The sequence below is a fragment of the Protopterus annectens genome, chromosome 2.part0, assembly GCF_019279795.1.
Source record: "Protopterus annectens isolate FY-2018-M chromosome 2.part0, PAN1.0, whole genome shotgun sequence".
Lineage (NCBI taxonomy): Eukaryota > Metazoa > Chordata > Ceratodontiformes > Protopteridae > Protopterus > Protopterus annectens.
Window position 1 is genome coordinate 434,601,898 of NC_056728.1, and position 22,036 is coordinate 434,623,933.

General features: G+C 42.0%; 1 protein-coding gene across 2 annotated transcripts in view; it reads left to right on the top strand.

Annotated features, from left to right (window-relative positions):
* The window catches only part of VPS13A (vacuolar protein sorting 13 homolog A), a 4,910,496-nt gene that overhangs the window by 2,596,537 nt on the left and 2,291,923 nt on the right, over positions 1-22,036 (top strand). The gene's annotated exons all lie outside the window — the stretch shown is intronic.

Below are 22,036 nucleotides of genomic sequence, written 5' to 3' on the forward strand. Positions count from 1 at the left end.
CAGTTTGTACCCTCTGTTCAGGAGATGGCATCCAGCAGCCTAGAAGAAAAAATAAACCAAATGCATTTAGAGTTTTTAAAAGTAAGTGGTATATTAGAATAATGTGTAAAGTCAGATCATAAAAGGGTGGCAGAAGTAGAGGAAATGCCAAGTAAATATTCAGATGAATTGGTTAATATGAAAAAGTAGAAAATTAGTTGTTGTTGTTGTGTCTTTTGGTTTTTCCTGGTTAGGAGTCGCCACCGTGGAACTCCGGTCCGCTAATGATTGGCAGTTGATTTTTACGTGCCGAGTTACCAGCAAATAGCACTGTGTAAGGAGCAACAAAGCACCGGGCAGCAAACGGATAAAACCAACAAATTTATTGAGCCAAAAACAATGTAAAATGCTTAGCGAAACACCACGTTTTTCATCTTCATGACAGACTTCAACAGACAACAAAACAATACTGACGTAACATTTATATATGCTGGCACAATTTCAAATTATCCAATAAAATTACATCTCATAGATATGTATTCCCATTACAGGATGTAATGTGATAACTAACTACATAAACCCATTTCTTACTTCAATGTAGAGCTGTAAATTACATAAAAATCACAAACATTAAGCTTTAAACCTGCGTGCAAATATTAACTGATAAATAATCATAAAAATTCCCTGTTAAAGTGTTATGTTAAAACGCTAAAGGATATGAACAAACACAATGAACTTGAACACTTGCATTGTTGACATAAACAATACTCCTATCAAGTGGCCAAGATGAAAATAGCATGAAAATTGTAAACAATAAATGAATCTATATGAACTATATATATAAATATCTAAAATATAAATTGCATAAAATGAATGCCATAAAAAATCATAATGTAAGAATAAATATATATGTATATATCTTGTACCTGCAATGAATATAATAAATATATATATAAAATCTACTAAATATATTAAGTCAATAATATTACTAATAAATATATATCTTAAAAATTATATATACAAAAGTATATATATCTCTCTAAAATGTGTATATCCCACAGCTTAAAACTATATAAGAACCAAAAACCATATAAAAACTTTATTATAAAACTTTTTTAAATTTGTTGGTTTCATCCGTTTGCTGCCCGGTGCTTTGTTGTTCCTTACACAGTGCTATTTGCTGGTTACTTGTTTGGTTTTGCACTGTTCCTCATTTTCGTGTTTTACGTGCCCAGTTGCCAGACCTGACGCACAACATTCAATGAAGGTACGCCCATTCACACATGTCTCCATGCAGAAGACGCTCTAACTGAGAATCGAACCGGACAGCGTCTTACTGTGAGGCGACAACGCTACTGTCTAAAAATGAAGTTGAGAGAGTACGGGCAGAGTCTGAAAGCTGTCTGACATCTCAGAGAAACTGGAGAGCAGACTGTGCCAGTTTTATGAGGTTATGGATAAATAATTGGACTGGTGTTTCACAGCAAGACTTATTAATTGAGAGCCCCTTTTGTATATGCCCCAAATCTTGCCATTAGAAAATAGCCAAGATCTATTTTGATGAACTTGCAAAAAAAAAAAAAAAACCGTAGCTGATGCTTCTGAGTAAAACGAGACGGGGGTATTGAAAGATGGTGACAATCAGTTTTATTTTCAAGAAAATTGATTGTACACCAGGCAAAAAAGGATACTGTGAGGCTGGATGAGGTTCAGGGTTCTATATTCAGTAGTTTAAATGTTTTTTCTTGGTGGTCAGAGATGTATATGGAACCAGAGCAGTTGGTGGAGGAGTTAATTAGGTTATCAGAAAAGAAACCAACAAGCTCAAGAGGATTCAGCTTCTCAGCTTCCCACCAGAAATCAGAGCCAGGTTGGGACTATGCCATTGAAACTATTCCCACTGTTTCAAAGAAAAATTTATGAAGAAGAGAGAGAAGCATAGTAATTAACCAGGAGAATAAAGCAACATTTGGATTTGAACCAGATGCTCATTTGTGTAGCATGGCAATAGTCTTCCAGATCTGAGAGATTTACCTCCCCCCATCTTATTTACCAGAAAGTGAAAGTATCCCCATCTCTCCCCAACTTTTTTTGTTTTCCTAAATGAATTGCTTTAGGTCCTTAGATTGTGCCATATTTCCCCACCAGGATCAAAGAAGTATGCCTGGCATATACAATTAGGGGCACAACAAACCTTTTCTTATTGCTTGCACCTTACTGACCATTTCCTGTATTAGGCTTCTATTTTTGCATTATTTCTAACCACATTTTCCTGGCTGCCTGTTGAGTAGTTCATAGGTATCTCATTTGTTGCAGTGATGGGCCTTTTCCTTTCCTTCCTTTGGAATAATCATTATGATGGCTTTTCCAAGTTCTGGGTACCCTCCCTCCCTGCTTAATGTGGTAAAAAGCTTATTTCTTTTTATTTATGTATTTTGCTTTTGTTTACAGGGTGTGCCCCCACTATGTTTAAGCAGTATAACCCTTTTCATCAGAGGTTCAGGGAGAAAAGCTTGCCTTAATGATTACATTCATTTTTATTTTTCAGGCTTCCTCTGGCAACCCATCTAACCCTGGTGTTTTCCCCATTTTTGAGGTGTCTTACTGCTTGTCTTATTTCCTCCTCTGAGATTGTTTTCACTGAACTCTGCCCCTCCTCTTACATTTGCAGCGGTAGGTTTAGCCCCTGCAGTTAGCTTTCCATCTTCCCTCTTATCCCCTTTTGTATGACATTCCTTGTAGTATCCTATTAGTACTTGTGTTTTCTTAGTATCCTTTTCAATTCTTTCTGTATTTGGGTCTCCTAGTTTTATTATTATAGGTCTACCTTTTTACCCCTAAGTCTGAGTGCTAACATTTTCATAATTGTAGGATTATTGTGAAAGTACCTCAATCTTAGTTCTACTGCCCCACTTTCTTTCACAGTGTTTTAAGCATTCCACTATATGATGGTTAGTCAGCAGCACCTGAACTTGTATCTGTTCCTGATCTGTCTCATCCTTCCCCTGTTGTAAGTCCCTGATTTTCATATTCTGACTCCTAAATCTATCCCTCATTCCTTTCCATATATCCTGGCATTCCCATGTAAGTTATGATCTTAGTCTTCCTCTACATCTGTCACACTGTCTTATAATTCTCCTTCCTCTTCGCTGAATCTCCCCAGACCTTCTACAATTTCCCTGACTACCCATTCTTTAAAGTTTTACTTTCTGATAAAACAGGTTGGGAAGTGCCAGTGTCACTCTGTGTAATCCATAATGTTAACTGTCAGTGTGACCCTCACTGGGGCATGATTTGATAACACTGTTGGGTAAGTAGTGGCTAACCTAACCATTTCCTTATGCTCCTTACTTATATAACATCTATCCTTTCTAGCCCACATACAGATCCTTTTTGAGTAAAATGTATATTCAGCCCTCCCATTCAGTGTTTTTTTCTGCAGCCACCAATCTGATTATTTGTAAAGATTTAGTGAAGAATCTTGGTTCACCCTAAAGTTAACATGCCATGACCTTTGTGACGGCTGCAGTGTCTGTGACCAACTTCCAATTTCCTGACAGTGTTAGCAGGCCTTGGTGAAAGGTCAGGATGTTGGCCATTATTTCTGTCCGTCTTAGTCTTGGGGTGGAGGTACAGAAGCAAATTTGATCTTTACCCCATCCATGTTCCCTTAACCCAAACTTACCTTTCCCCTTTTTCCTTCATTGCCTCCTCAATGTGATATTTCTTATCTTGTATAATTAGAATGACACATCCTCTTTTCCTTTCCTCATTACTCCAGTGTAATACTCTTCCACTTACATTCTTTAATAAAGCTTTCATGTTCCTTCTCGGTCAGATCAGTCTGTAGTAGCATGGTTACATAGGCCATACTCTTCAGTGTATAGATTATAACTGTACTTCTCTTTTGATTGTCTACCAACCAGAAACAGTCCAGGTTAACGCTTAAATCCATGGCTTGCATATGATCAGATATCCTCTGTACACTTCCCATCTTTGTGTTTCCTTCTGGTGCTGCGTATTCCTCCCATTTTGGAGATTTGTTTATTTCCTGAGTCTTTTCCAGTAAAAGTCCTCCTGACTGATGTCCCACTTCTTTCATTTGTGTTATGTACAAAGTACATCCAGAAACTGATAACGGACTTTGTGAATCAAACCCTCAAAACTTAGAAATGTTGAAATAAACTTATTTTAGTGTTTAAGCTAACATGTTTGCAGACACACTCTACAAACTGTTTAACTTGTGTTTAGCCGCTGGTTTTGTATCTGATCACACAGCAGTGGTGATGCCCCCTCCATGTAGGTGGCCTTACAACTGACTCGGGTAATTACAGACCTATCGACCTTAGAAGCCACATCTGCAAAGCCACTGACCTCATAAAATGCAGTATTAAGAATCTTGTTAGACATGACTCCAACAGTGTGGTTTTGTGATGGGAAGGTCCTCTGTATTTAGTCTGGTAAATTTCTTTGAAAGGTTATGGAGGCTGTAGATAGTGAACAGTGTAGTGTGTGCAGCATATCTCAAGCTGGCTAAGGTCTTTGACACCATTCCCCATGCTGGGATCATGCAATTGCTAAATGTTTTAAAAATCAACCCATATGAGTTAAGACGGATAGCAAACTGGCTGAAAGACAGAAAATTTGTAGTGTGAGATGCACATCAAAAAGTATGAAAGTGATCAGTGGTGTACCCCAGGGCTTGGTGCTGAGACTTCTCCTTTTTGATATTTACTTCTTAGATCTTCAAGAAGAGAGCCAAGACCTCTGGCTAACAAGGTTTGCAGACAATTTCAAACTGATTGTTGTTGTTAAGTCACCTTATGAATCCAAAACCTCAAGAATGAGCTTACCCAATTAAAATCTTTGTGTAAAAAAAACGGGCTCAAAGTAAATGCCAAAAAGTGTAGTATCTTCACTTTTTGTAGACATCTCCTCTCGTCATACTACCTAGACATCACGGCTCAAAAACAAAAAAAAATATATAGTTAGGGACCTAGTTACTTGAGTTGATAGCTCCGTCTAGTTTGACTGTCATGTAACTGCAGTTGTCAGGAAATCACTTTTATTTAGCCCAGCTAATTGCCAAAGAAATTATCATCACGCTCTAAAGATGTAATCACTCCTTTATACTAAGCAGTGATCAGGCCAGTCACATTTCCCCTTTGGAATGTATATCACTAAACATATCATACAGTTAGAAAGACCCCCCCCCCAAAAAAAAAATCCTAACCAAAAAGATTCATTGTCTCATAGACTGTGTTGCTTCATGCACCATTATATCGAGACTATTGTCCTGGGCACCCTGTTTCCTAACAAGCCCAGTATCTCCACAAGTACTAGAACCAGGGACCTAAATCTTCACCAACAGATACAACATGCTGGATGAATAAGGTAGTGGGAACTCGGATGTATTTATGTATTAGTCCTTAAAATACAGGCATTGGAAAAGGTTGGATACTGCATACCAAAGGAGGATATTCTTTGATTGAAATTATTGTGGCTCATTCAATAACTGTATCTGAGCTTACTTACTGAAAATAATTTTAGGACCTGGAAATAGTTAATCTTAGAGAAGTCTAGACCAGGTAGAAATGACCCATGAAGGAGACGAGTTGAAAATATATTTAAAAAATGTATTGGAAATGCAGGAAAATTAAATATTTAAAAGGGATGTCAAAAGTTAAATCATTGCAGAATAAAAAGGGAAATCTCAGAAAAGGAGGAGGAGAAGAAGGAACAGCTGTGTGCAGTGCTAGGGAAAAATGAGTTAGTATTTTGAGAGTATACATGAGCTTTGAAAGTTTTAGCATGACTACTAAGGTAACACAAAGGAGAAAGAGTGGTAGCAAAAGTCAGAAATCCCATGGCAAGAAGAATAAATTAGAGATACTGATAAGATAATAGAAGCATTTTGGATATTTTATGAATGTTTATATAACGTTGTGGAATGGAAAGTTGGGTTTAGGAGCAATTGGAAATATTTATTAAAGATTAAACTTATCAGTATTAAAGGAAGCATGGCTTAATTTTTAAGTGTCCCATTTTTATGTAAACCAAACTGTAAAGTTTATTGTCATGCAGTATATGTGTTCCTTTAAAACATTTTGATTCACTTCATTGTGAATTCTTGAGTTCCCTTGAACATCACTCCACTATATCCTTAACATTATTCTGCATGTGTTGATTCCACACCTTGCATTTATTTCTGTGAAACTAGCTCCTTTCCTTTTTAAAGGTCCAATCACCAATTCTTTTATCTCCTGAACAGTATCCAGATCTCCTTTTTCATTGTGTATAGATTTTGATTTCTGTTTTCTAATAATTGCTGTTTTGGATGTCAGTTGTAAACCTAGAAAGCACTTATGTCTAGGTAATTCAGATCCTGTATCCCAGCTCAAAAGAATCATTTCCTAAGTAACAACCATTAGTTCTCCTAGCATTTCCACCAAAGTACTTTGTACAGAATTTTCAAAATCTGCTGACTTGTTTAAAACAAAATCTTTGTTATTTCTCTTCTCCATCACAGCTCCACAATTTCATTGTTACCCAAGGAGAAATCCTCTGAAGTTTGCTTTGGTTATAAAAATAACATATTTATTAAATTAATACTTAAGCCATAGACAAACATGCATGCCTTAAAATAAAATAAAGTAAACCATATATAATATGGTCGAATGTTGCCCATTTTCATCTGATTCAATGAATGGGATTCTGATCCAACACAGCTCCAGCCTTGGCATGTTCAAACTTTTGGATCCAGGGATCTGACTTCTCCCTTACCCATAACTCCCTTACCATCCTTAAATAACCCCAGGTCTTATCTCCTGAACTGAATGGTCACAGATGCTCTGATCTCTATGCTAGGATGAGTGTTTTTTGACTAATTTGATGTATACTCCCTTTCTGCTCAGCTTGTGCTGCAGTATTCTTCTTTACCCCATCCTACTCTACTGTTGCAAAAAACAAATTTATGTATTTGTGTGTGTGTGTAGGGTGACCACGGTGGTGCAGCGGTTAGCGTTGTTGCCTCACAGCAAGAGGTTCTTCGGTTCGATCCTCGGCTGGGGTGCCTTCTGTGTGGAAGTCTACATGTCCTCCGCGTGGTAGCATGGGATGTTATGTAGTCCTATCTCGCCTACATTCGTCCCCGTGGCCGACTCGGATGATTTTTACTAGCTCAAAGTCTCTCATTGGCTGGGCTAAGAGGGTATCCCATGGTGCACTGCTCCATATCCCCAGATCTCGTTTGCCGCTTGTGTAGCTCGGACGTGGTCTCGCTTGGCTGTGGCTAAGTACCTTCTTTTTTGCTTTTTCTGTTTGAGAAAGTTGTTAGTTCAGACCCAAAAGCTATTTTAATAGCTATTCTTGTTGCTGATCGCTAAATTGTGTGTGTGATTTCAGTGCTTGAGTGTGTTAGTTGTTTTGTGGTTTCCCTGACTGTTCCAGCGGGCTAGGCCCATTTTAGTTAGAGGACCTAGTCCTCACCTTTGTCGTTGGATAAACTTTTGGTCATTGTGTTTTTTCCTGTGTTATCCCTAAAGAACCGTTTCAGTTAGATGTTCTTAGTGTATGTATATTACTGTTTTTTCTGGTGTGTCTAAATTGTGTGTGTGAACTGTTTCAGTTAGAGGTTCTCAGAGTGTGCTTAGTACGTTTTTTCGTTCTGGTGGTCTAAATTGTGTGTTTTTTTTCACGCCCTTTTTGTAAGTTGCATCTAGGTGTTTCACCAGTGTTAATTATAAAATGTCCAAGGATCAGGAGGAGCATAAGCCTTCTGGCTTTAAGAAATGTTCCAAATGTGGATATAAAATGTCCATCACGGATGGACACTCTGTGTGTGTCTACTGCCTCGGAGCCATTCATTTACAGGAGTCATGTAGCTTTTGCCACGCGTTCAGTCCTAGGGTGTTCCAGGAGAGAAAAAATAAATTGATATTAAAGGGACTTCTGAAACCATCATTTGAGGAAGCTATAATTCAGCTTCTAGTACCCAGTCAAAATCTAAAGCTTTCAAGTCTAAGAAAAGGTCTCCGGCTCCATCTGCCTCTTCGGAGCCTCTGGAGAAGATTACTGTCTTGGACTCTACCTCCTCGGCTCCACTGTCCTCGGGGCCGCAGGCGGTATCAGTGTTAATTGAATCGGCATCAGCTCCTATTATCCTTGAACCCATTTGGAGCCGGTCGCCCAGTGTGAGGCATGGTTCACCAGACAAGAGATCCCAGTCTCCATCGCTCTCCTCCATATCCTCCAGGCTTTCTGATTTGGATGTTGATAGGGTAGTGCAGAGGCTCCTGCAGTCGCCGGTGTTGGCCAAATTGTTCTCGGCTCCAACCCACTCAGCTCCGGAGCCAGTTCCTATGACCATTTTGATGATTCCTCCTCCAAGCACATCCTTGTCGTCAGAGCCGGTATGCTCTGCTCCGAGTGATGTTCCTGCACCGGCTCCGATACCCCCGTTGGGTCTATCGGTGCCGACATTGGCTCCAACCATGTCGGTTCCATCCACAGGGTTCGAGAGTCGGGTCTCTTCAGTTGGGCCCGAGGGGGATACTTCAGGACAGCTGTTGGTTCTGAGTCTCCCACTCAGTGCATCGGCTCGGGGGACCCGGTCGTGGCCTCAGAGGCTGGTCGGTTCTCAGACCTGGGTGGACCTGCCTTCGAGGCCATGCGGAGCGCGCTGGCAAGATCGTCAGCTACATCACCCGGGTCGGTCATTCCGTCCCCCACCACCCCGGCGAGAGCCTCTGACACTCGCCTATCCATGGACAGTAGAGCACCAGGCCCTAAGGATACCCCCATGAGTGGTCCCCAACTTTCTGAGGGTCTCCCAGAGTCCGTGCCAGAGGAGCCCCCTAGAAAGAAATTGTGCAAGAGGAAGCACATAGACTCCAGGATGAGGCTGTCACCTCCGATACTGACCTTGAGGAATCGGAAGGGTCCCCCAAGTCTTCCTCTAATGACGTTTCTTTCTCCAATATCCTGGAGATACTGAAACAAAGAGGAGGCTGGCCTTCCAAAACTCCTTCCGAGGAGGAGTCAGTATTCCTTAAGGCTTTTGGTGCTCAACCTTCCACCTCCTGGGTGTCTCCACCCTTCGATGAACTTCTTGACCTCATTTGTCTAAGAGTGTGGGAAAACCCTGATTCTGTGGAGCCCATGCCCAGGCGTCCCAACATATTCCTGTCCGCACCCCAGGGAAAAGAGTTTCTGTCAAAAGGAGTCCCGGTAGATGCCATGGTGGTGGCGGCAGCCACCCAGAAGGAAGTTGCAGAGTCTTCTTCAGTGGTCCATCGTCCTAACAAGGTGTCTAGGATCATGGACCGGTACGGGAAGTGTACACTTTCTTCAGCAACCTTTACCTTACGGTCGCTGAATTATTTGTCTCACTTCACTCGGCTCCAGAGAGATCTCCTCAAAGAGTTGGGAGATACTCTTGCAGGTAACATACCTGAGGCGGTGGCTCAGACGGTTAATGCACAGGTTTCTACCCTCAACTCCATCGCCAACTTGTCCATGCGGTTCGTCTTGCATGTGGCCGAGTTAGCGAGTAGGGCAGGGAGCTCAGGGGTCACCCTTAGAAGGCAAGCCTGGCTGCGCTTGTGTCACTTCGCGGAGGCCTTCAAGTCTTCCTTCACTGACGCCCCATTTGACGGTTCCTCCTTGTTTGGGACCAAAGTGAAAGACACCCTCACCAGGTGCGAGCAAGAGGGAAAGACCCTGTCTGCTGTAGGGGTCCGTTTTTCCCTTCCTTCTAGGCCTTATCCCAAGGCCCAGCGGGGGAGGGGGAAGATGTGGTTCAAGGAAATCACAGAGGTTTTTACCTGCCGCTCAAGGTGAACCCCCCTCCACAGGCAGGGGAGGGGGGGTTACTCAGGGAGACGTTGCCCCAGAGGCAGAGGGGGCCCCTGCAATTCCGGAGACCGCGACTCCTTCCGTGGCTCTCCATACTCTCATTCCTGAGGGTGTGCCCGACTGCACTTATCCAGAGCCAGTCGGGGGTCGAATTTCCTTATATCCGGAAGCCTGGGAGAGCATCACCCAGGACCGATGGGTATGAAGGATAATTTCCGGAGGTTATCTCATCCCATTCTCTTCAGTACCCCCACCAATAAGAAAAATCCCAGACGTTCCACCCAGTCAAAGGGATCAAGCAGCCTCAGAGTTCTCTCAGCTGCTAGAAAAAGGGGCCATCCAACCAGTCCCCTCAGACCAAATCGGATTAGGGACTTACTCAAAATTATTTTTGGTGTTGAAAAGAACAGGGACCTGAGACCCATACTAGATCTCAGTCAACTCGACAATTACGTACACAAGTCCAAGTTCCGTATGGTCACACTACAATCGATTCTCCCATTGTTGGGAGAGGAAGTATGGATGTGCTCCATCGATCTCAAGGATGCTTATTACCATGTCAAAATGGACAAAGCATCCAGGAGTCACCTACGCTTCCAGCTGGGAGCCAGTCACTTTCAGTTTCGAGCCCTGCCCTTTGGTCTCATCACAGCCCCCAGGGTGTTCACCAAATGTATGGCAGTGGTGACTGCTCACTTGAGACGTCACGGATTCCAGGTGTTTCTGTACCTGGACGACTGGCTTCTTACCGCCCCCACCAGGCATCAACTAGTTCAGGCCAGGGACGCTACCATCAGTCTGTCACCAATTGTTGGGCATAACAATAAACTGGGAAAAATCTGCCTTATTGCTCTCACAGCATGTCACCTTTATAGGAGCAGAGCTGGACACCATTCAAATGTGAGTATTCTTACCACAAGAAAGGATCACGGTATTGCATTGACAAATACATATGCTGATGCCCCTGAGACAAGCGAAGGCAAGACTGGTTCTACAACTCCTAGGGACCATGGCGGCAACTATCATGTTGGTCCCTCTAGCGAGATTACACATGAGACTTCTTCAGTGGCTCCTCTTTGTCCAATGGTCTCTCCAAAGACTACCACTATCTCATCCCATCTTGAAATAAAGACAGGTGCAAGCAGGACCTCCGTTGGTGGTTGTGCACCAACAATTTGAACGGAGGAAAGCCCTTCGTTCCTCCCGTCCCTGTTGCCACGGTGACCACGGACGCCTACAAGATGGGGTGGGGGGGCATTATCTCGGCAGGACAGTCCAAGGTACGTGGCAAGAACACGAGATACATTTGCATATAAACGTCCTGGAGATGAGAACAGTGCTTCTTGCATTGCAGGCACTTCAGGAAGTTCTTCCTCTAGGAACTATTGCGATACACTCAGACAATATGTCAGTAGTGTGGTATCTCAACAAGCAAGGGGGAACCCAGTCTTACCCCCTATGCAGAGAGGCTATGCGAGTGTGGCATTGGGCAATAGCTTCCCAACGGTTTCTGGTGGCAACGCACATTCCGGGGAAGTCCAATGTAATAGCGGACAGGCTAAGCAGAGCAATTCTTGTGACTTACGAGTGGTCCCTGAATCGCCTGGTGGCAGAGCGAATCTTCAGCAGATGGGGTCAGCCTTGCTGCGACCTTTTTGCCAGCCCTCTCAATGCAAAATGCAGTAACTACTTCACGCTGATCCCCCCACAGGGGGAATCACCCAGGGACGCTCTGGTTCACGATTGGCCCTCCGGTCTACTTTATGCTTTCCCTCTGTTTTCCCTTCTCCCAAGGGTGATTCAGAAAGCGCAATCCTTGGGAAGCAGAATGATTCTGATTGCCCCACACTGGCCTCGTCAAGTATGGTTCCCCTTTCTTCAACCATACGTTGTGGACACTCCTTGGATTCTGGACCCTCTACCAGATTTATTGACACATGTTGGGACAGTTCCGCCCCTCTCTGTGGACACTCTGGTTGACAGCCTGGCTACTCCATTTCCATCGCTAGTCAGACGTCATAACTTTTCACCAGAAGTGGTCCATATATTATTGTCCTCCCATAAGCCATCCACTAGAAAGATTTACTCTAGCAAATGGAAAAGGTTCTCCATCTGGGCTCATACTACAGGTATTGATCCCTACACAACTCCAATAGATTCAGTTCTGGAATTCTTGTCTACGCTGTTCTATCAGGGGTCCGCATCAGCCACCATCAAAGTTCAGCTGGCGGCGATATCTAATTTCCACATAGCGAATGAACCTAGTCTTATGGCACACAGACTATGCAAAGCATTCCTTAAAGGTACACTGTTGCTCCATCCCCCCAGTGTCCGAACACATCATGCCCTGGGATCTCAATTTTGTTCTTCAAGCCCTTACTCTACCACCATTTGAACCTGCAGCTACCTGTGAATTAAAATTCTTAACATGGAAAACAGCATTCTTAATAGCAATCACTTCAGCACGGCGGGTCTCAGAAATTCAAGCCCTCTCCATCAAACCCCCATATTTGATCTTCCACAAAGATAGGGTCTCTCTTAGACCAAACCCATCGTTCCTTCCTAAAGTGGCTTCCGTGTCTAACATGAATCAGTCCATTGAGCTGCCGGTGTTCTTCCCCCATTTCTCTAACAAGGCAGAATTTAGATTTCACCAATTGGATGTACATAGACAGTTACGCTTCTGTCTACACCGGACAAAAGATATCCGGAAGTCTTACCAACTCTTTGTCTCCTTTGCGGAAACCCGATTGGGTTCTCCAGTATCCAAGGTTATGCTGTCTAGATGGATAGCCAGTTGTATCTCCTTCATCTATCAGGCAGGAGGTAAAAATTTGCCATTCCCAGTCAAGGCACATTCTACGCGGGCTGTTTCCACATCCACAGCCTATCAATCTAGATTGTCAATGGATGATATATGTGCGGCAGCTACTTGGGCCTCTCCTCACACCTTTGTTTCTCATTACAAATTGGACGTGGTCTCCAGGGGTAGATCTTCCTTTGGCTCCACAGTTCTCAGGAGTATTTTCCTATGAGCCACCCAGGATGTAGGTGCTAGGGACGCTGTCCCACGGGTAAGAATGTAGACGAGATAGGACTACATAACATCAAGAAGTTATGTACGCACCATAACGTTCGATGTATGTAGTCCATCTCGCCTCACATTCTTACTTACCCTCCCACCTTCCCCCTGCATGGAGGATTTGGAGGATAGGTTGTCACCTGCAGAGTCCCTTTGATTAGTGACTGGTTATATGGATATGAGATGTGTATGAAGTACATATGTTGTTTCGCAGCAAACGAGATCTGGGGATATGGAGCAGTGCACCATGGGATACCCTCTTAGCCCAGCCAATCAGAGACTTTGAGCTAGTAAAAATTGGCCGAGTCAGAGCTGATATTCGGCTCCGAACCCATGGGTAAGAATGTGAGGCGAGATGGACTACAGACATCGAACGTTATGGCGAGTAGATAACTTCTTGTTTCCTCCAGGTGCTCCGGTTTTCTCTCACATCCCAAAGACATGCTGTAGGTGGATTGGACACTATAAATTGGCGTGAGTGTGCCTTCCGTGAAAGGTTGGGTGCAGGGCTGGCAACTCACTGCCAATCATGAGCGGACAGGTGATCCTCTGTGGCGACCCCTAACCAGGAAAAGCCGAAAGAAGAAGGTGTGTGTGTGTGTGTGTGTGTGTGTGTGTGTGTGTGTGTGTGTGTGTGTGTGTGTGTAGTCACATATGTACATTATATATATGTATATATATATATATATATATATATACACACACACAGATATACACACACACACACACATATATATATTATAAATATTTATTTTATATATATATATTTACATACACGCACACACACAAATATACAGACACACACACTTAGAGTAATTCTTCGTTACTAATTTGAAGTTCGTAGTTAGTGTAACATTTTCAGGTCTATATTATAAAGTCAAAGCTTTAAGTAATCAAATACCTAAATCTCATCAGCTAAACAACGAAAGCTGTAAATATCGAACGGCCACCTCCGCAAATTCTTTCGTAGGGAAAGAATTCACTTGGTCATAGGAAAAAAAAAATTCAAACCCTAATCGAGTGGGGGGCTTTGCCCCCCCCCCAACTAAATATAGCAACTCAGAGATCGCTCTACAGTGGAGAAAAGGGCAGATTCCCGATAATGGCCAAGTGAATTCTTTCCCTATGAAAGAATTTGTGGAAGTGGCCATTTGATATTTATAGCCTTTGCTATTTAGGTGTCGATCTTTAGGTATTTGATTTCCTGAAGTTTTGATCACTTAATATCAACCCACATTTTCTATACATGATAGCAGTCTGTAGTTGTATGAGTGCTTTTTCCTATATCTTTAGTATCTGCTAGTGTTTTTAACTTTTCTTCCATTTTAAATAAGATGGCTGACAAAACTTTCAAAAAATGTGCACAATGTGGCCACAAAGTACCCCTGCAAGACTCTCCCACTCTGTTTGTGTGTACTGCCTGGGAGTTGCACATTTAGAAACAGACTGTGAAGCCTGTGCTTCCTTTTATCCACAAAGCCCTCCAAAGTAGAAGGGACAATTTGATACTAAAGGGTCTTCTTCCTGCTCAGTCAAGCAAATCTGTCTTCTCCTTCTCCTTCATCGGCTTCTAAGGAAAAAGCAAGGAGAAAGACAAAGAAGCTTCACAAGTGAAAGATTTGAACCCTGAAAGTAAGACTACAGAAGGGCCATATAACCGAAGTAAATAGGATATATTACTTCATAGGTTCATAGGTGTGTACTAGACTAATGGCCCTGAAGCCTTTACAGACCTAGCCCATAAAAGTGCTCTGGCATCGTGCTGCCCGATGTTAGTTCCCAGTGCCTCTATCAAGTAGAGCCACTGGAGTTATCCCTGGCGTGAATTTTCTATTACCCATCTGCTCATCAAGATTTCTCTTGAAGAGGGACAGTGAGGTGCTCTGCTTGACATGTATAAGAAGTCTATTCCCGAGCATGGGCAGTCTCTGTGTGAGGAACCTGTCCCTCCAGCATGTTCTGTTGATTGTGGTAATGAGGTTGAGGTCTCTGGGGCTTGTGGTGTGGAGGGATTGGGATTTCTTTAGATGTAGCATTTCTAACAGAGCTGGGTCAGACATGGCTTTGTAAATCAAGCAGAGATTGCCTCTTAAGTAGGCAATATGAGACAGAGGATAGCTGGAGTCTTTTGAGTCTGTCCATGTGGGACATGTGTTTAATGCCTAGGATCCCCTTCAGGAGGTACTTCTGTGACCTCTCCAGCTGTTGCAGGTGTCTAGTGAGGTACATGCCAAATGGGGCATTATACTCTATGGTTGGTCTAATGAGGGAAGAGTAGAGAGAGGCAATGACCTTTTTCTTCCTGGATGCAAAATGCTTGGTAATGAGATGTGCCACATAGAAGGACTTTTTGACCACAGTGGCAGTGTGGTGGTCAGAGAGGTTGCTGGCAACCTGCATCCCCAGATCTCTTAAAAACACCTTCAGTGTTCAGTGGGCTCCAATTGATGTGTTAATTAGTGGGAACTGAGTTTTTACCAAAGGGGATGACGACACGTTTTTTGACGTTAAGCTTAAGGTCATGGTTTCTACCTCAGTCATTGGTCTCCGTGAGGCTTTTATGTAGGCTGTCTGCATCACTTGGGGAGTTAATAATGGCTCCCAGCTTGCAGTCATCTGCGAACATGGTCAGCCAGAGTCCCTTTGTGTTGGCCTGGACTTCTGAGAGGTAGATGCCGAACAGGAGAGGACCCAGGACATATCCCTGTGGGAATCCACTCGTGACTGGTCGGCAGTCTGACTTGGAGTACTTTCACACTGTATGTTCTATCTGTGAGCCAGTTTGCAACCCACCTAGTGATATTGGGGTTGATGCCTAGTTTGGTGAGTTTATCAATAATTCCATAGTGAGGAATGGTATCAAAGGCCTTGGCCAGATTGAGGTAGACTGTATGCACTGCCTTACTTTCATTCACAGCCCTGGTGACTGACTCAAAGAAGTCAACCAGTTTAAGCAGACATGATCTCCCTTTCACAAAGCCAAATTGCGTGGGGTCTAGCGTTTGGAGATTTCCTATATCTTTGTTAATCAAGTCCATGATAATGTGCTCCATAACTTTACATATCAGACTTGCCAGGCTAATGGGGCGATAATTCCCAGGGTCTATAGTCACTCCCCCTTTATGGAGTGGGATGACTGTAGAATTGCACCATTTGGTATGAAGAAAGCCTGAGGTGAAGCTGTGACTAAACAGGGCACATAGATGTAGTGCCAGTTCGCTTTGTAGTTCCTGTAGAACACAGCCAGGGATATTATCACATCCCATGGAAAGTGTAGTCTTGGCCTTGGACAATGCAGCTTTAATCTGTGCTGCAGTAATGCTGGGTACCTGTCATTCTTCTGGTGTTGTGATTGGTCCTTTGTGGGGGGGGGGGGTAAAGTTAACACTGAATCTGTCTGCCAGTATGTTGGCAATATCTTTTGGTTCCATGTAGGAGGTACCATTGTGCAGTAACTCGGAGCAAATGTGGGTATTGCCGTGGAGGTTCTTGATATAGCTATAGAAGGCTTTGTGATTGTTTTTAATGTCTGCCGCAATTCCGCCTTTATAGCTGGCTTTAGAGGATTTGATGAGGGATCTCAGCTTTTTGTTGAGGCTAATAAGGGAGTTTTTCCAGTCTTGGGACTTCACCTTTCTCTGCAACAGTTTCTTCCTTCTGTTGTAGAGTTTAGTAATGGCAGGGGACCACCAGATTGGCTTCCTTTTTTGGAGTTGAGCGTTTAGATTCTTTGGGTATGGATAGTTCCTTGCATTTATGTGCATGTTCGTACAGTGCATTGGTATATGATTCGGCAGTCATGCAGCTATTTTCCATTGGTATGGGTGCCGTGAAGTTAGCCACCTCTGTTTTTAGGAGTCCAAAATCAGCTTTAGAGACGTTTTCTAAGGTGGTTACCTTTGCGGAGGGTGGGGTGGGCGAGATGTGGATTTCCATGGTGATTGGTTTATGGTCTCATCCGACCAGGGAGGGATTGACTATTGGTGTAGAGCAACGGTCGCCTATGTTAGTAATAACCAGGTCAAGGATGTTGCTTCCTCTAGTGGGGGTCAGAATAAGCTTATCCTGGGCACTGGAATTGATGAATTATATAAGCATTGGGCCAGTATATTGGTGCTTGAGTAGTTTTCCCAGTTGATGGAGGGGGTAGTTGAAGTCTCCTAGTAAGAGAGTGTTGGGTTGGACCTTGATAGATTCCAGGGTGCTTAGAAACGTGGAGTGAGAGTCTACGGACATGGTTGGGGACCTATACAGGCTATGACCTGAATCGCCATCTTACCCAGTGTTAGTTGAACCTGAAGCACCACTAGTAACATATAGTCTTACTACAAAAACACAGAGGAGTAAGGGAATGGAAGGGGAGAAATCAAATGCCATCATGGAAGTATTGAATAGAGAAAACATTTAAGGTGTTGATGTTAGAAGAGTACAGAAGAGGCAACAGAGCAACAAAATCCTCAGAAAGATAGATGTGATAAAATCAGTGTGCAGTATTGGAACAGGCCTTGATCTATTGTACACGGTTGCAAATAATAAGCTAAAGATGTCAGCATAGGCATAAAAACGTAGAAGATATGCAGAGAAATATAAAGGAAAAGTACAAAATAATTTATTGATGACCCCAAAAGTTTTATAGAGAATTTGGAAACAAAGCAAAAGGAATGGAAACACCAGCAAAAAAGACGAAATAGACACATTTTGGAAAAATATCTCTGATGATCATGTGGAACGTAACAAAGATTCTGAATGAATAGAAGTAGTAAAAGAAAAAAATAAGAAGTTCAATTGTACAGACTATGAAATGGGTTGAAATAATTGCCACAGAAATTGAAACAAAATTAGGAGAGATTCCTAATTGAAGAACCCAAGCCAAGATGCACTACCTTACTTCTGGCACAAAGTATTAACATCCTTTACATGAAGATTTAGCAGTGACTAAGAACTTTATATTTGCACCCTGATCAGATGCCAACCTGGTTAACAACAGGATAAATGATACTACTCCTTAGCAGTGAAACCTGCAAGATATCCTAAATATATAGACCAATAAGGGTTCTTAATATGATGTATAAACTATACATAGGAAGTGATTCTGACAAGAGTTTATAGTCATTTAGAAGAAAACTCAATCCATACAAGTCTGCCATCCAACAGAGCATTTACCTCTTCCTCTCTTTCTTCCCTCCCCTGTCCCCCCTGCCAATCACTAAATTTAAAAACTCCTGCCTATGTACTACCCTCCCACTCCTACTCTCTCCTGCTTTCATATCTTTAATCTCAACTCTAACCTCATGTGCTCTCCTGCTTTGATATCAGAACTTTAACCTAGCATGATGTTCTCCAGCTACAAATTTTATTTCCTAAGAAATCTGACTGCACATATTACGCTTCTACCCTTCTTTAATGTCAAAACTATTGTGTGCAAGTCTAACATGTAATATTCTACATACCAATTGTCATATGTCTGTGACCTAGATATATTAGTACAATGTAAATGATTGTAAAACTTTGTAAGTATTGGTAAAAGTTTATATCTGTGGAGCTTTTCTCCCCGGGCCTCTGCTGGAAAACGTGTCTGCTTAGACCCAGTCAGACTTTCCCGGTAAACAAATGGAAAATAAGTAAAAAAAAAATTAATAGCACAAAAGGTAACAAAGGAAAGTCCTATGGAACAAAGGATCATTTTTTGTTAAAGTCGTAATGGAGAATTGTAAAATGGAAAAAACGTATGGCATGGATAGACTACAAAAAAGAAAAATAAAACATTATTTACACTAACTCTCTTAATTCACTTAACAGTAAATACACATTTCCACTCTTATACCTACTGGAATACTTCCATACCGACTATTACCCAGAATTTTAATATATACCCTATAGCTTAAATATCAGCATTGATCAACCAGCTGTAATACTGCTATATCAAACAATTTCCGCTAATGTCTGTCTGTCGTGCTACTTTGTGTACATACTTTTATAATATAATACCTAAGGCATGTCTCTCTTATTGTATAAAAACACTCTTTTGCATGTCTCTTACTATGTTAAGTTTTTTTTGTATGTAATGTTTTGTATGCGATCTTGCTGTGTGGAGATTTTCTCCCCGGACCTCTGCTGAAAATGGGTCTCTGCCCAGTCGAACTTTCCTGGTAAACAAATGTAAATAAATTTGACAGCATCCCACATTCATGGATAAACGAGTGCTTACTAATGTATAAGATACACCCTACACTGATCGATTACATTACAATGACCATGAAACCGTTGCAAACCACTTTGTAGCCAAGTCATGATAAAGGATACATTGTCAAAGGGGGATATTCAAGGGAGCCTGTTTGTCACCGCTGCTTGTTTGTCTTGCTCTTAACCCATTAAGCTGTCTACTTAATAGATTAGGTCATGGTTACAATTTGGCAAGTGTAAAAACTTCTCATCTTCTTTTTGTGGATGATTTAAAATTAAAACTTAATAGATCACCAGATGAGGAACTGAAAGCATAACTGCAAGTGTTCAAAACTTTCTCAGATGATACAAGAATGTCATTTGGTCTTGATAAATGTGCAAAAGCAACCTTTAAAGCAGGAAATCTGTAGCACCAAAAAATATAAGTCAGGGACAAGAATGTGATATAAAGTAACTTGAGCAGAAGGGAGTGTGTAAATGTTTGGGAAGTGATGAAGGATCACCAATAGAACACAAACAAATGTGAAGAAGTCAGGAATATTTTAAAAGACTATAATTAATACTGAAAACAGTCCCAACATGTAGGAACAAAGTCTAAGCTATGAACCAATTTCTCCTTCCTGTTCTAACTTACAATTTTTGGGTGATTGATTGGCCTCAAAAGGTATTGGATTAGTTAGACAGGAAAACAAGAAAAATGCTCCATGCTTATCAAACATTAAATCAGATTATACCAAGATTATATATTATCTGTTCTGAAGGAGGTATGGGCTTCCTCAAAATTAATTACATGTATAGATCTGCAGTCGTAGGGCTGTATACATTTCTGCTGACCTCACAAGATTCAAACATAGTGAAAGTTTAAAAACATGAGGAGAACAAGTCTAAGGTGACTTTTGTGCTTAGTTTAACAGAAGCACATCAGTGTCAAGCAGGAATGGAAATCATTCCAAAAGTAGGCAAAAATCTGACAGCAACTGAATGTGCCTAAAAAACAAAAGAAAGAATATAAGGAGAAGGATGTGATGAGAGGGTAAGAAATGTGGAAAAGGCATAAATATAGTTCAAGTACAGAAAACTCCTATAACAACCTCATGTCGATCAGAATCTAAGAGAAGTGAATTTAAACTAAAAGACAAAAGGCTGATACTGGCTGCCCAGGATGGCGGACTACATTGTTTTACGAAGTCCATTGAACATGTCAGAGAAACAGACAAATGCAGGTTTTGTAAAACAGAACTGAAACCAGTTGCGCATCTTATTGCTGGGTGTGGTGCAGTAATGGCAGAAAGCCTGTACACTGAAAGACATAATAATGTGGCAAGACTGTTGCATTGGGGATTGTGCAAACATTATAATTTTAAAGTAGCTGAGAAGTATTGGAAACATGAGCCACTAAGCATTATAGAAAATTATGAAGTTTATATCACATGAGATCACCTGATAACCAACAATCTGATGTTATCAATCTTCATTCATTCTTGACTGATGGATTCAGTTGCAAATCCCCGGAACCAACTCGGCCATTATATTATCTGCTCCAGCCAAACACTCTCGAGCTAAGGCTGTACCCATACTGCCCTTCTTCCCATTACATCAGATCTCATTTGCCGCCCAGAAAATTGGACACGTCAGCCATTGCTCAGCTAAGTGTTCAAATTCTTTACTATTTAGCTATCTTTTCACCCTTTTCTGTTGTATTTTTAACTCTATAGTTCTCTTTTTTTTGGTGTGAGTGACTCTTTGAGACTTTTATTCCATGTTTTACCTCAAGGTATCTCTATTTTACCATCATTGGTACTAGGCCTCTCCTCTTACCATTGGTAAGTCTTTGATACCAACTTTGGTATCCTTTCTCCCTATGCCTTCCCTCCTTCTTTTTCTCTTTGCCCTTTTTTTGGGTCATCTTTATATACCATTGTTGGTGTATTTAAAAAAATATATATATATATCTATCCCTTTATCTTGCAAGTGACTGTGTGTGCCGTTTACTTGTTTAGACAAAATGGCAGAAAAGCAAAAGGGAACCTCTGGGTTCAAGCAATGTTAAGACTGTGGCAGAAAGATCCCCCTTCGGATGGGCATCTTTCATACATCTGTTGTTTGGGTGTCCCTCATCTGGAAATTCTACCTCCATGCAAACTCTGCAAGGGTTTTAGTGCTCAAACTCTTGCAGAAAGACGTAATAAGTTGATTCTTAAAGGCTTATTGAAATGTCCTTTCGGTGAATCTCTCCCTGAGTCGGAGACTTCAAAATCTCCTAAGACTGACTCTAAAAATTGGAGCCATTCGGTACCATCTTCCCCTGAAGTACACAAATCCAAAACTCAAAAATCTCAGGTTCTGACTCCTTCTTCGAAACCAAAATCAAAAGTTCCAAACATTGCATTGACTTCTGCTCCAGCACTGAAACCGATAAAATCTTCTACAGTGCTGTCTGCCATTGAAAGTATCCAGACATCTTCAGTACCAACCATGTCTTCGGCACTGACAACCTCACCCGCACCAGTAGTTGCCACCTCTAATATTTCATTTCCATCTTCACCTGCGAAACTACAGTCTGTTGTGCCAAAGGTCAAGATCCTAAATAACCCCGGAACTAAATACTGTCCTTCCGTAGACCCCTTCTTGGATCAGCAGCTGAGTCTCTTCGTGGAAAGACCTGAATCTCCTTTGGAAATCCACGTCCGTTTCTCCAGGAGTCTATAGGAATTGGATGTAACTAGGTTATTGGATCAGCTCTTGGCAGCCAGACCTCCCTCCCGGAGCCAAAGCTTACTCTCCCAAGAATCCCACGTATATTCCTCCTTCAACCTCTCTGCAGGTCTTGGAGTCCACTGCTTTGGCGCTGCCGGTGCCACCTACTTCAGTACCAGTAGTGGATCTCACCTGTTGTACCAGAGCCTACTCTGTGGCCTTTGGCTCCATCAGAACCAT